Source organism: Pseudopodoces humilis, chromosome 3 (genome assembly GCF_049639895.1).
Source record: "Pseudopodoces humilis isolate 2021_Gansu_Grassland_sample_001 chromosome 3, ASM4963989v1, whole genome shotgun sequence".
Lineage (NCBI taxonomy): Eukaryota > Metazoa > Chordata > Aves > Passeriformes > Paridae > Pseudopodoces > Pseudopodoces humilis.
This window is the reverse complement of record NC_142202.1, coordinates 79295434-79311309: the sequence shown is the minus strand read 5'-3', so window position 1 is coordinate 79311309 and position 15876 is coordinate 79295434. Positions and strand designations below refer to the sequence as shown.

General features: G+C 39.9%; 1 long non-coding RNA gene across 1 annotated transcript; it reads left to right on the top strand.

Moving 5' to 3' along the window:
* Window positions 1-4739: 4739 nt before the first annotated feature.
* Window positions 4740-7027, top strand: LOC148184679 (uncharacterized). Its single transcript, XR_015772329.1, has 3 exons — window positions 4740-4876; window positions 5432-5864; window positions 6782-7027. It is a non-coding gene; the product is annotated as an uncharacterized LOC148184679 (long non-coding RNA).
* The last annotated feature ends 8849 nt before the right edge of the window (window positions 7028-15876 follow it).

Here is a 15876-nt window from a genome sequence, read left to right as displayed (position 1 = left end):
TCTAGCCACAGAACACCTTGAATGTGTACACTGAGCTTCTGTAGAGTCCCTGCAGTTTAAAGTCTTTTGTAAAATAGTTTTTATCTTTAAGTGCCTATACCCTCTCCACTCCACTCTTTTTGAAAAAAGGAATTGTGGAAGGATACTTAACTTTATGCCATGCTTAAAGTTCCATAAAAATCATTATCTAGCTCCATATAACCTAGGTAAATGGATGAGACATCATCCTGTAGTGATATTTCATATGCATGTTGTATTCAACGCTCATGAACCTGGTGTATAGGCGATGCAAAAAACCCCCCAAACCCCAAGAAATTTGTGTTAGAAATTCCAACTATACCAACCAGAAGTCATGACATTTTCTCTACAGCTTTCTCCTGTTCCTGGTCACTTGGCTATCTCAGGGTACTGAGCAGTTTGTTGGAGATCACAGGCAGGGGGGAGATCACAGACAGGAGGTTGTGCAATATACCCTGATTTTTAACCAGTGGTAAGGAAATAGGTTGTGGCTAATTGGTGTGCAGAAAGGACTGAAGGGTTCAGTGAGTAATTGAGGCATTGCCTTTAGAAAAGTTAACTTGTTCCAATCCATCAAAAAGCAGAAAAACAGCTGAAGTATAAAATGACCAGGCAAGGAATTAATTTGCTTGAATGCATGGAAGATTTCTGTCTATGTGATGTATTCAGATATAAGCTCAAGGATTTACAACATACGTAATTAACTGGTATAGCAGAGAGGTGAATCTTAAATGGCCTCTCAGTATCAATAAAACATACTGGAAATAATAGATTAATTTTCCTAGATCAGGCTAGTATATAATTTCATCATCCTTCTGAAATCTCTGTTTTTAAACCAAGGAGCTGATCCAACCCTCTACATTTTTGGAAAGGCTCATACTGACTTCAGTGGGCTTTGGATCAGGCTTCTGACAAATATCACATGAGTTTTTAATGTCCTGAAAGGTTTTGAAACACATAAACTTTGGGGTTCTTTTCAGTTAAGTAATTATCTGTCTTAATTCTTCAAAATTCATGGAAGTCCACAATACTGCTTTGGAGTAATATATAAAAAGTTCATGCAAAGATCTACTTGTTTCAGTCTAAAATAATTAGTAAGGCTAATAATTAGTAAGGAGTGCAAAATCAGTTGATTTTCTTTATCCCTTGCCAGCAACTAGATAGTGCCTGCATGGAAATTTTCTTTCTTCTGCCTTAATGGCCAGAGAACTTTACTAGCTTGTTCATAGTCAAAATTATCTGAACCCTGCTGTGTCCCAAAGTGAAATGAAATAACATGTCAAGAGTTTCAAATTGCCAGCTGATGTGAAGCTGCATTTGGAACATAAAAAAATTCTGTGATTAGAAAACATCCGTCTCTCTCGCTCTATCTTCCTTTCTTTCTCTCTCTCTTTTTTTTTCTTTTCTTTTTTTTTAATTTAAAGAAATCATATCAGTCAGGAGGAACCGAAAATTCTTTCAATGGGCTTTTTGTCATCTGACAGTGAATTACTGAAACAGCTGCTTTGGAGGGTGCTATTTATTACGTGCTGCTTTGAACAGATACGCCACTCACAATTGCTTCTATCCTATGCTCATGCTTCATAAAGAACAGGAACCTGCTAGTACTAAACACCCTGATCTCACATTGTTATTAACATTACATCTGGAATAGACCTGGTCCTTTATGTTTTAAGTTTTTGTGTTGTCATGGACATATTTCCCCATAAAGTCAAGCGTAACTGACATATCAAAAGAAATTCGTTTCAAGGACAGACACATTTTGCAACTGAAAGTGATATAAAGTGATATAGGCCAAAATTTGTCACCTTATATAGCAGATACAGCGGTTCTTCCCTGAAATTTATTGGCACGGGTTCCAGCAAGGGCAGTTTTGCCCTGTTTGGAAAGCAATCTTTTTATGTGAGCAGAATACAGATCATCTCTTCACTCTTTACTTAATTTTCTACATATTTTCAGTGCTTCCTGTAGTCAGAGGAATGACTAAAATTGCTGGAAACTCTTTCTGAACCTTTATATATATATATACAAGAATTTGTGTTATATAACTTAGTAATAAACTTTTGTAGCATAATGCTGCCTTGGAACAGCCAAAGAAATTCATTCAGTGGGAGAGCCATGACTCCTTTCTGCTCACTTTGATCTGCTCAGACATTATAAATCTTTTTCAAATGCTGATGAGGAAGGGGTTTCTGGTTTAGAGTCATAAGCCTCCAAACAACACTGAATTGCTAGGATGCTATCACAGTATTTGCTCTGCAGCATTTGCTGAGATCACATGGATGTAACTGAGCTCCTCACTGGGCTCCTCCACTGTCTGTGCTACAGTTGGTCTACTGCTAAACTTTCCTTCCACACTGTAAGCCTCTGTGCAAGGTAAATACTACTTCGACACAGCTTAAGAAAGGCTTGTTTAAAATACTGTTCTCAAGGTACTAGCTGTTATTTTTGTAAGCAAATAAAAACCATTGTTGCAGCAGATATTTCATATTAGAGAAAGTCAATAAAAGAATTTGGGAAAATATGTTTGACATACTGACAATTATTCCCCTGCATATCTGTAAACACACACAAAATAAAATCTATTGTAGGTTGTTTGAGAGAGTTTTCAGTGTAGAATTTTACTTCAAAATAGAGTAACAAAGGAAAAGAGTATGATTTGCTCATGATTTCAGATAGTTCTGTACAATCCATGGTTTTTTGATGTATATGCCTACACTTTGACATTAATCAGCAGTGTCTGGGAATGCACATTTCATATGTACGGATCATGGAAAGGTGATCACACTGCCAAGTGCAAGGTATTATTTTCCAGTATTTTTGTAGGTGGATTTGTCAGAAGACCACAAAGTGTATAGCACAGACTTTACTCTTTATAAAATACATTACTGGATATAGCAAGGCAGTTACTTTCCAGAGCAATGAGGATATAGAGAAACCTTGTAAGAATGGTGGCTGAAAAAGGGCATCACTTTATCACTTTGTTTTCCCCCATCCTTTACACACCTTGAGATTTTTATCTCCCTGTATAACTCACTCTTCCTTTAGCCTTATTTGCTGGAAAGGTCTGACAAGGTCTAGGGCAGTGGAGTCAAATTTGGAGTTGTTTTCAGACCATTTTACTTGTTGAAGTTTATTACCATGTCAAAATTTGGAAAGGGATGTCCCTATGATGATATGAATGTGCTGTGACAGAAGACATAGTAGTAAGCCATCAAACCTTTCACTATAATGCGTACTTGAGAGTATAGAGATGTAAGAATTGGATGATTAGAAATCAGTGCCTTGAAAATGCACACATCATGTTTTTTTCTCAGGTGTAAACAGGATTTCTAGTTTTGGATGTGAACACTTCTTTCTTTAAAAGCACAGAATATTTCTTTAACTCTTGAAGAAAACTTTGCATATTTATAGAAGCTCTTTGAAATGCTTAGGGAGGTGACAACTCTTTCTGTTTCCCCCAGGAGGTGCAGGTCAATCATAAATGTGAGTCCGTACATGCTTAAAGTGTCTGCCAATCTCAACAGCAGATCCAACAGCACAGAAAAGGAGTTCTGCTTGGGTGGAAATGACAATAGACACCTGCAATTCTACAGTATTCCTATGTCCAAACTTATTATTGTAGCACCAGGATTTCATGCAATATGCTTAAAGAATCTCCCTAAGCTCAGTTCAGATTGGCAGTCTGAAGAATGCAAAATTAATTATTTTCCATGACAATCATGACCATGTGAACTCTGGGGATGGTCTTGACCACAGTGCTCATGAGATGCTGCAGTTCGGGTTCCTGAGAGGACAGAGTAAAGCCATCAGGAAGATCACAGCCCTGGATACCAGAAGAGCAGGCTGTGGCTTATTCACAGATCTTGGAGAAATCCAATGTGATACAGCCCCAGAGAGAAGAGAGGTTCAGGAAAGCTGGTTGATTTTCAAGGATCCCCTTCTTTAAGCCGAAGATAGAAGGTCTGCACAGATGAATAAGCAGGTCCTGACAAATTTCAGCCATAAAAAGAAGAGGTGGAGCAGGTTCCACAAGAGGTGGAACAGGCACAGGGAAGCCAGGAGGAATTCATCATGAAGGGTTGGGCTTAGAAAAACCAAAGTCCACCTGGAGTTGAATCTGCTCTGAAATATATAAAGGGCATCAAGAAAGGCTTCCACGGGTACTTAGGCAGCAAAAGAAAGACTAGGTAAAATGTGGGACAGCTGCTTAATAGTATGGGGAATCTGATGACAAAGAACATGGAAAAGGCCAAAGTACCAAGTGCCTTCTTCACCTACATCTTTACTGATAAGTCTGACCTTCAGGCATTCCAAGTCCCACAGATATGGGAAAAAAATCTGGAATGAGGTTCAGCTGTCATTAATTTGTGTCATGTTGCATCTAATTCTTCATTTATACTACATGTGGTTGTTTCAGCCTGTAAACTCTTCTAGGCAAGGAATTGTGTTCATTAATTTGGCTTCAGAAAGATGTTACATGTTTTAAGTTGAACAGTGTCTCTGGAGGTATTCTTAAATAAGTTGCATTAAATGGCTTTGTACTTTGTGATAGTATACTCCCTATTAACAATCCCTGCCTGATTCTTAATTTAGGTTATTTGCCTGGTTTATCTGCACATGTGCAGATAACCAAGCTGCAAATTCCCAGTAGATTTCAGAGGCCACACTTGGTTGCTGTGTGCAGTAATCCATGAACACCATGGCACGCAGTTCAGTCTGCTACACCAACCCCTTCTGACTCTAGGAAATCTTGACAGCTAACAGTACATCCCAGAAGAGGAAGGCATGGGAGTCAGGATCTTTCTTACTGCATCCAAGAAAAAGGATTAAAAATGTCGTTTTTCCCCCTCCATGGGTAAGAGGATAAATTAGGTTGTTTTTTCTTCCTTTTGCTGATCCGTGCTTTTACATGTGTGTTTCTAATTAAGTAGAATCCATACTGAAATAAAATTGCCATGACAGTAATCTTTTAATTCTAGGAAAAAATAAAACCTCCAAGGCAAAAAGCATTGGTAATTAAGAAAATAACTTTAACATTTGCAGATTATGCTGACCCAGGAGTGAGAGAGGTTTGCCTTGAAGTGGTTTCCCTCTGTCCCAAGGCTTTCTGCTGCCTTTTAAGCCTTTTGTTTTAAAAGTCTCTTACACTGCAGTTTTGCTTTCACCTGCCTTCTGTGTTCTCCCTTTGTTTTTTAGGTTTTTGGGGGGTGGGCTTTTTTTTTTTTTTCCTTGCTGAGTTTTCTTGGAAATAACTCTCTCTTTTCTGTCTGTTTTTGGCACTTTTGCAATGTGCTCCTGCCTCCCTCCTTCCCATTGTCCTTCTATCCTTCCTGTGTCTTCTCCCACTGCCACAGTTGGTTTTCTCCCCAGCTCCTCATACTTCTCCCCTTTTGTTTGTTCCCTGTGGCAGGATTGCTGTTCAGGACTGGAGCTTTCCTCTGACAGAAACTTGTTCATGCCAGGAATGTAACTGAGGACTTAGGAAGTCCAAGAAGTGGCCCAAAAGACTGGATTCAGTTTTCAGCCCCAGTGTCTTGCATGGATGGGATATTCACCTACTTGAAGCAGCACAATCTTTCATGGGCTCTCAGCCTGCTGCTGAGCAGTCTTGTCCCATTTTACCTGGTTGTGGACCAAGAAAACAGGGAATAAAAGGAGTTGCTGAAAGAGCGGCAGAAGGACACAGATTTCAGACCAACAGAACTGGCCTTGCAAAGAGCCATGTAGAAAAACCCCAATATTAAGTTGTGTTTGGACACTCTGGCCTAAATAATAAAGTTTCCACAAGTTTATGAAGAGTGGCATCTTTTTGAAATATTTTTAAGTGAATGGCTCCCCAGCGTGTAAGTACAGACAATATTATTATCAATATATATAAATAATAATGTTCTAAGCTCTGCATATATGAATGATTAAAAACTGTTGATTTCAGCAAAGTATGAAAAACAGATGGGAAAGCATCAAGAAAGGAAAGAAGAAAGTTCTTTCCCTGAGTAAATTACCATATTGCAAGGAGGTGATATTATGGCACTAACTCCAGAAGTCTTGCTCTCAGAGCACAGTGGGGTTTAGAGATCCCTGCTGCTACTGGAAGATAGGAAAAAAAAAATCCGTATCTCACCAAGGGAAGCTCGTGGCAAAGTTCAGCACAGCTGTAGATACATATTTGTTAAAATTGGGAACACATTTTATTTGAATTCTGTATTTTGCTACAAGTGCTGGGCTCAGTCCAGAGCAATGCTGTCTCTTGCCAGTGAGGTAGCAATGTTGACTCAGAGCAGAAACTGGCCCCAAGTGTTTTTATTTTATTTCTTGTTGTCTTTCTTCATAACTGAGTGAATTTTATGTAGAAGAAGTCAAATGTGAAATCAGTCATTGTGTTGTGCAAGACGAGTAATATTTCAAAAAGTAGTATGCACTTGCAAACTGTTTATATTGCACAAACAATTGTTTTGTAGATGTTAAACTACTCCAAATCATCAGGTATTTTTCTGGAGGAATGAGTATCTTGGAAGTAGGAATGACCTCCAAAAATCATTCCACTCTTGCAAATGAACATCTGTTAGAACATAATAATTAAAATTTCATTTTCTGTCTTTGGCTATGAAAGATGAAAAGCATTTGCTTCTCCTGCCTTTCTTCCCTTCTTTTGTACTTGGGCATTATCTCCTTGGAAGCTGATTAGGATTGTTCCTCAGCAGCCAGCAAGCTGCAAGTTTCAATTCAATGCCATGATTAACCTGCCACTACTTCCTTGTAGGGGTTGTCTATGCTGCTGGCCTGGAGGATCCAGCTCTGCTGGGGTTGTGTCTGGCCTGAAAACCTTGCCTTTGAGGAGCTGGTACCATCTTCAAGGGGAGGGAGGAGACAGGCTGGAGGTAAGACATCAGTGTCCACTGTGACTGGCTTGATGAGCTGCCACTTCTGCTTTCTTGTGAAGACTTGTGAAGACCAGTCTCAAAACTGCTGTCTGGTTTCCACCAGCAAACCATGTTGAGGCATTTAGTACAACACATCAGTGGGTATCAAACCCTGAGACACCATAAAAAAGGAAAAGTGCTGCTTTTCAAAAGAATACTCTGTGTATTGGATAATTTATAGTATTTACCAAGACTGACTTATGAGACAGTGGGAAGTCAGGAATAATGTTTGAAAGTCTTTCTATTCCAGATGTGGTCATATCCTCCAGATTATTGAAAAGACTAATATATCCGAAACAAGTTCCAAAAAAGGCTGAAGCTCATCCCAGCAAGACTATCTTAAATTTTACATTGATGTCAGTATGCAGGGTCTGCAGGTGGTTCTCACCAGAGAAAGGAAAGTTGAGTGGTTTGTGTGTGCCTGTTTTACAGCACAACTACTGCCATCCATCCAGGAAGTCTTCTCTCCTATGCCAGGCAAATGTCCATGCTTGTAGCTGGGCATGTGAAGCAAGATATGCTGAGCTTCTTAGCTTCTTGAGCTTATGTATTCAGCCTTTCTTATAATAAATGAACTCGATTAAAAAGTCAGTGCTTAGCTTTAAAATAGTAATACCACATTCCTGTAGATACTGTAGTAATTTCTGCATGCAAATATTAGAGCAGCCATCCATTCTCGAGCAGATATTGCCGCAATGTCAGTGCCAGTGTTATGTGAAGAATTGCCATGGGTTGTTAGTGGCTCACTTTTTTCTGCAGGATTGGTTGAGCTGATAGATTTCAGTAAATATCAGGCTTATACTAAATCTTGATCTCTTACCTAGTGACTGTAGAGCTGTTTTGCTAATCTTGTAAATTATGTGAAGGACTATAGTATAGAATACTTGAAGTGAATCTCTTAGTGAATACTTGAAAGAATCTCCTGCTAAATAATATCCATTATCACTAAAATAGAGGTAATTTGTGCTCCATTTGGGTCACTAATTTTGTTTTGCCACAAAGCAGGCATTTGCTTAGGACAGGAAGAAAAAATTGGAAGATTAATTGGATTGTAAATGAAGTTTTATGGTGGTCATATACTTGTAATGCAATCTGTAATAAAGAATTTGTGTCTCCTGATGTTTATTAAAACACTTACCTTATTTGCACAGAAATGGCTAAACGAAAAATTAAACACTCCTTGGAAGCAGAGTGAATGAAGCTAAATTTTTCTCGTTGTTTTGGAAACAGATGTGTGATCATGTTTTAGCCCCAATAAAAATGAGTGCAATTTTACGTATGAGTCTGTCCTGGGATAAGCACAGCTGATCATCTTCCACTTCATATTAGAGTCCAAGTCTCAGACATATTCCAAGGAAATACTATTCCTTCAAACTCTCTTTCTTCCTATCCAATACTTCTTATCTCACAAATTTGCTTTAAAGCTGTTAAGATGATGACTTTCTGACAAGGTAACTTTCCTTCCAGTTGAATTATTTCAGAGAATTCCATCATACTGAGCAAAAAAATATTATTTCCAGTTAAATAATGGATACAGAGACTGTGCCAAGCAATCCATTGAGATCAGGAGGTCTCTGGCCTGACAACAGAGCTCAGTGGCTAGCGCTATTAATTTCTCTGGGCTGTAAAATTGCTTATTGTTGCTGTCCAAATAGAAGAACCCAAGGTTTAAAATAGTTGTAATAAATAATAAAGTTGTATATAATTTAAAATGTGAGTTATATAAAAATAGATTTAATGTCAATGAAGTGTTAGAAATATCAGGTCAAAGGGACTGCTACCAAGAATTGTCAGAGTCTCACTGACTTCCATGGAGCTACTCTAGTGGGGCATTTGCACCGTGGCTAATATCTAAGAAATGCCAGAAGCAGAAAATATAAACTTGTTGCTTGCAAGTGGAGCACTAAAGCATAAACAGGAATATGAACAATTTAGGGATCATAATGCAGAAAATTCTATTAGGAGGAAAAGGAATAAGGTAGGCTGAAGAATTGATGGGAGAAAATGCTGGAATGACAGCTGGCAGAAAAAATTATTTCTCTAAACTAATTTTTGCTGCCTCCTGCAAGAGTTTCAAATTGAGTCTGGGAACATTGGAAAGGAATTTGGAACCTGAGTAAATGATTGCAAGAGAGTAAGCAGCAGCTAAGAAAAGAGGTCTACTGACAGGGGAAAAAAAAAGAAAAAGATTTCTTGTATATTTATGGTGAATTTAAATGTTTGCTGAAGAATAATGTCCAGAGAGCTGAAGCACAAAGATAAAGGACAAACCTCACCTCTCCAAGGTGACAAAGAAATGGTAATAATGCAAGGCCTCTGTTTAAACTAAATCCTGATGCATAAATAACATTTCACATGCTTCTGTGCTTTGTTTGACTTGGCTCCTGAACCTTTGCATCAGTAAGTGTGGTGATTTATGCAAAAGAAAAAAATTCTCAAAAGATAGACTCAGGTCCTCACAGCCATGAGATGCTGGGCCACACTGAGCAGTGGTTATTTTGTCAAGAGTGCAGAGACCTCAGCTGCATGGTGTGCTGGTTTTTGCTGGGGTAGAGTTAGTTTTCTTCACAGTGGCTGGTGTGGGCTGTGTTTTGGATTTGTGCTGAACACAGGGTTGATAATGTGGAGATGTTTCTGTTATTGCTGGGCAGGGCTTACACAGAGCCAAGGCCTTTTCTGCTTCTCGTACTGCCAGGCTGGTGGGGGGCTGGGGGAGCCTGGGGGGAGACACAGCCAGGACAGGCGACCCCAGCTGACCAAAGGAACATTCCAGACCATGGAACATCACGCTCAGTGCATAAAGCTGGGGAAGAAGGAGGAATGGGGGAATGTTTGCAGTGATGGTGTTTGTGTTCCCAAATCACCGTGAGGTGTGATGGGGCCCTGCTCTCCTGGGCATGGCTGAACACCCGCCTGCCCACGGGAAGCTGTGAATTCATTCCTTGTTTTACTTTGCTTAAGTCAGCCTTTTTCTTTCCCTATTAAACTGTTTTTGTCTCAACTTGAGAGTTTTCTATCTTTTACCCTTCTGATTCTCTCCCTGATCCTGCAGGTAGGGGTGTGAATGAGAGGCTCAGTGTGGCTGCTGGCCAGGGTTGAACCATGGCAGATGGTGCCAATGCAATTAAGAACTTGGCCCATGACAACCTGGGCTCATTTGCTGTAAATGAGTACTTCCACTTTGATGTTTCCCTTTCCACTTTTGTCTCTTGTGACTTCAGGTACATGTCCCAGGCTCCCCCAAGCTGTCCTCCCTCTCTCCTGGCCTGCTGCTGCTGCACCTTCCTGTACTAATTTTCTTGCCTGGAAATGGTAGCTGGACTCAAGTCTTGTCTGATTTTCAGAAGCATATATCATTCCTCAAATATACGATGTACTTCAAATGTGTATTAGGAGTCATTGAGCTAAACCTTTGTGGTGTGGATAAGGTATGAAGTGCCTTGATGTTCGAGATGCCTTAAGGAAAGAGTGGCAAGAAATACATAAATGGATGTTGATTTCTCAAGCAGCAGTTAAATTCTTCTGGCTAATTGTGGGTTATGCAGACTAGCAAAGTGGTGGTATGGATCTCGGATAACTTGCCTTTAAGAGCAAGCCACATCCTAAGGGACAACCTCAATAAACTAACTGTGCAGTCCTGCTTCTTTGCACAGTTGTTCTGGGGTCAGCAGCTTGTCTTGGGTTGTGATGCAAGATGTAACCAAACGTATTCTATTACCATGTGTTGAAACCAGGTGGGGCAGTGTTCTTTATCTCTTCCACGATCCATCCTCCCTGCAGGAGGATATCTTCTTTTAAGGGGCCATTGAGTCTCACTGCATGACTGATAAAATGACATCATCTTACTGTGAAATGTTCTGCCCAGGGGGAGGAGCCAAGCATTCCTACCTGGATATAATCTGAGACTTGGAACACCACAGGTAGCCTTTCTCCACTGGATCCCAGAGGAAGACCAGACTCATCTACACCAGCACTGGACTTTCAGAGGAAAACTACACCCTTCTACATGATCACTGCTTCAACAGAACCACATCTGTCACTGCATGAGGACTGCAGCCATCATTTAATCAGACTGCTACCAACACACTGACCAACAGATTCAGGTTGTATTCTGATTCTGTCATGGGTTGTTTTTTTGTCAGTTTTCTTTTTTTTGTACTACTGCATTTTTATTTTAATTTCTTTAGGAAAGAACTGTTGTTCCTATTCCCATATCTTTGCCTGAGAGCATCTTGATTTCAAGATTATGATATTTTGAAGGAGGGTTGGGCGGTTTATATTTTTATTTATTTCAAGGGAGGTTTCTACCTTCCTTAGCAGACACCTGTCTTTTTTTCAAACCAAGACAAGTGTCCTTGTGCTGGTGTGGTGGAGAGAAGCAGTCACCACTGTGGGAGCTGGAGGGAAAAGGGTCAGATTCAACTGCTCACAGTTAAAAGCAGCAACATGGGTATGAATTGTTTTATGCTCTGAAAAAAAGGCTTGTGAAAAGCTTTGGACTTGGCAGAAGACATCCATATTGCTTTCCTTAGTCCAACTGATCTAGCTGAGAATTTAAGGAAGTTGTGCAAGGATCTCTAGCTTCACTGGCTTGTTGACCAGTAGCATCTTGAGGTTTTCCTGGTCTTCTTCATATTACCACATGACTTCTTCCCTCTGTAGTATATTTCACTTCTCCACTCCTGTTCAGAGCTGTTTATTGAATCACGCTCTAAACCAAAACATTGAATTTGTCAGGATTTACAAAATTTCCCTTCTGTTTGTCATTCCAAGAAGCTTTATACCATTGGATGGCTCTGATGCCTTAGGATTTTAGCTTTTATATTTTTCAAATCCTGTACTGCTTTAGGGTATAACTCTAAAACTCCATAGCTTGTCAGCTACTGTTCTCCCTGTCTATTCAGACAAAACAATTCTTCTAGGCCTGTAACTCAAGGATACCCTACTGCCCCAGGCCCTGAAAAGTATAAACAAAAATTAATTAGGGGAGGAGCAAACTGGGGGTATATTATTTCATTACCTGAAGCTGTAATTGGAGGATTAGCCCCTGATATGTAAGTAGACCAAACTTATAATTGTCTAAAAAATTCATGACCATTGTCCATCTTTGGTGTAGCCCCTCTTCGGAGGCTTCTGACTGCCCGAAGTGTACCTGTTGAAGGCCTTTAATAAATACTCACTTTATTATCTTAATCTTGTCTAGCCTCTGTTCTAGGTAGCCACTCCAAGGCATCAGCTCATGTAAAATGCTGTATGCAAAAATGAAATGTCAAAATGTGTCATGGAGTTACTTTACCTTTAAGAAAGTTTAAGTTGCTGGGAACTGCCTGGAGTCTTTTCTCCTGACCAACTATCGGTCATTGCTGAGAATTGACAGCAGTTTAGGCCATTGAAAAGTGGGATCAACTTGTGAACCCTACCTTAAAGTGTAAAACCAGAGCTCTCTTGGTTCTCTTTGTTTCCTGGCTGGGAAGGGCGGCAGAGCTCCAGGCCTCCCGTTCCCTGCCCAGGCCGTGCGGACGGGCGGGGACTGGGCTGGGCCCAGCGTCTCCCGGCCGGGGGATGCGGGCCCTGTGGAGGGGGTTTTCTCCGGGCTCCGGCCGGGCCGGGCCGAGCCGATCTCTGGCTCGGCTGCAGGTTTTTTGCTGTAACTAAATTCACTAGAAACTGCTGAGTGAAGAAAGAGAGAGGCTCTGGACCTGCAGCGGGCTGGGCGCGGCGACTGCACTCTCCAGAGCAGCCATGAGGAACTTTCCATCGCAGACGGCTCCAGCTCCTGCACCGGCCGGGGCCACAGAACTACCTACAACAGCCTGGGCAAGATTTTAACTCTTTCATTACCCAGATGAGACTTGCGGATTAATCTTTTTATCCAGACAGAGAAAAGAGAGTGATCAACATGAAAAGAGACTTTATAAACTATCAGTGACAGGAAAGAAAAGAAGCTTCAGAAAAGGTAGAGAATTAAGAAGATGCTTTAATTAAGCTGAAATGTCTTTCTGTTAAAACTACGGAAATGGACAATAAGGTCTTGAAAACACTCCTTTAATTCATGACAGTAAATAGGGAGGAATAGAGTGTTCAAAGTGTAAATTTTGAGTAAAAAAGTAGAGTAATTATGGTACAGTGAAGTGCTGGAAGATTTGAAGCCTTGGGAGGCAATGAGAAAACTGTTTTCTAGTGAAGCTCACAGAAACAGATGAAGAAGACTTTTTGCCTTTGAATAACTTATCCTTAAAAATCCCATCCCTAGACTCATGGCCCATACACACTTGAGAGTGATGTGAAAATGGGAGGAGTGGGCTCTAATAACAGCAGCTCTGGGCAGCTAACATTAGAGCAATGGAAAACTATAACAAAAATAGTTTTTCTTGTGAGAAACTCCATAAATTAACAGGAAGAAACTTCTGTTTCTCTATAAAGACTGGTGAAAAGACTGTAGCAAGAATTGGGACTGTTTTAACCATCAAAGTTCCAAAGTTTTTGTCTCTTTTGTCATGTGAACAAGGGAATAGTGGGTAGACAGGGGATGAAAAGGTTTTTCTGGAAGTTTATTCTGGTGTTCTTATTGTAGTTTGTCAATAAACTTTCTTTTTTTTCCTTTTAAGTTTTATGCCTGTTTTGCTCTTGTTCTAATCCATATCTCACAGCAAGAAATAAGTAATTTTCTTAGTTATTGGTTTAAAACCACGACAAAATGCTCCAGGAACCTGAGCCTGTGTTAACCACAGTGAGTGGACAACACCAGTGTGCCATGTTATACATCCCAGTAGAAGCATTGGGGAATCTTCCAGGGTTTTAGATTGAAGATATCTACTGCCTACATGGCTGGGAAGACAGACAGAAATAATCCTCAGGGTTTGCTTAGAAACTGTTTATAGGAGAATGTTCATAGACATTTTGAAGTTCCAAGGTCAAACAAATTAAAGAAAAACAGAAAAATAAAATGCAATAGGAAAACACTGACTGAGTAGTCTCATTAAAGGCGTGAAGATGAATTCAGCACTTCAGGATTTACATTCACACTCTGCAACTGAGTTGGAATAATACCATTGTTTGAGAGCAGAAATAGCTGATAAAATGTGACAGCTGGGGTTTGTTCGATGCATGAACTTCTGTCAGGGGTATAAAATTAATCATATTCCTTAGAATAACATAACTGGCCCTGGTTCTTCCCAGTAGCTTTTGATTGCCTGCCTGGATATGTCAGCTAAGCACTGCTTTGTTAGGAAGGTTTCTAGGACAGAGACCTCTTCCCCAGACAGAACAAGGGTAACCTCTGAGTGTAGGCAACACTGGCCATGGCCAGCTATTACTGGCCAGCAATCTGTTCAGATGCAATGGCAATGCAATGCAATGCAATGGTTATGGGACACATCTGATCATGGGGCCATTTTCAAAGCAAACCACATGGTTGTGAGTCACTGAACCTCCAACCACTGCCTTTCCCAGCTTGGCCAGAGCTCTCCTGCTTCCACTGGAGGTTTAGCTGCCTTCCACAGCGCCACTTTGAGCCCTTTGTGTAGTCCACTACTTGGGTTTCCTTTCTTCTCACTCATAAACAGATGCCTTTTCCACTTATTCTGGCTTTACAGTCATCTCTACAAGCTTTAGCCCAGGACCACATAAGTGACTGGGCCAAACATCTGAGAAGTCTGTATTATCTGCAATTATTGTTCGACATTACAGGGGACAATTTAAAAATATTTTCCTTTTTGCTTACATTAATGGTTTGGTGGTTGGAAGAAAAAGTCATGCTTGTCTCCATGCAGTTTCATCATTTTATTCAAAATTTACTATTGGCGTAACTGTAAATAAAGATAAAACAATCTTTTCAGGAAAATATTTGGTTTTTTCTTGGGTATAAATTTCCCTCATAAATGTATTTTCCCTTTCCTCTGGCTTTACAGTACACTATTCACCTTCCCTTCAAGGTTTAGCACAGGAATGCATAAGCCAAGGAACCAGAACAAGCATCTGAGAACTCATGTGTTTTTTGATATGTCTGATGAGAATGGAAAAGCTCTGCATGTCCTCACTCATGCTGTCATAAACAAGAGCAGCCATGTAAGACGTTAAATATTTTGTACTAATGGACATATTGAAAAGCTTAAGCAGGGAGTTTGTAGTTATTTCTGCTCAAAGGATACAGGTCCTGCAATGTTTTAAGGAATCTGTTCCAAAGCCATTAATTCTTAGAAAGGGAAGCTTAGGAACAAATCTAGGCCCTGCTGAGTACGATGAAGGGGTCTTTTGTGATCAAAGCCAGAATTTCCCCAGGGAATTTGCGGTGAATATAAAGGAAGAGACTTCACTGTCACACTAATTTGTGCATATTCCCACTACATCTAAGAAAACAAAAAGAGAAATTGCACCAAATCTGTATTTGACTGTTCTCTGCATTCAGTCAAGAGCCTTTCCTTCCAATCACACTTAAGATGCTGATATTTATAAGTCTCTGAATTAGGAGTTTGCTTTTTATGTTTGTAGGAATAGTTACTCTATAATGATAGCCTGCAGTTTGACTAGTAATCCCCTGTAGCTGATTAATTTCTAATGAAAAATACCATTTCTGTGTTTTCATTTTGTTCTCTGCAAATTTTATGATCTGTTGAACAAACAGCATTTCAAAAGGATCTGTGATAATTGAAGCTATGTAAATAGTTTTGACTGATTTTGTTAAAATAATATGATTGGATTTTATTATCTGTGTCACTAAGCCCGACATTCACTTATCTGAAAATTAAATATCTGAGTCTGAGTTGATATGATGCATACACAGCAGTATTTAGGATCTGTACAATGATTCAGTTTTAAAGCAAATCTCATCCTTGTGTCTGTTGTCAGCTCAGTTCTTGGAGAAGTTGTTCTGCTTAGCTGAATTCCTTTGAGAGGAAATTGAACCAAAACCTCTGTTCCAGGTATGCATCAAATG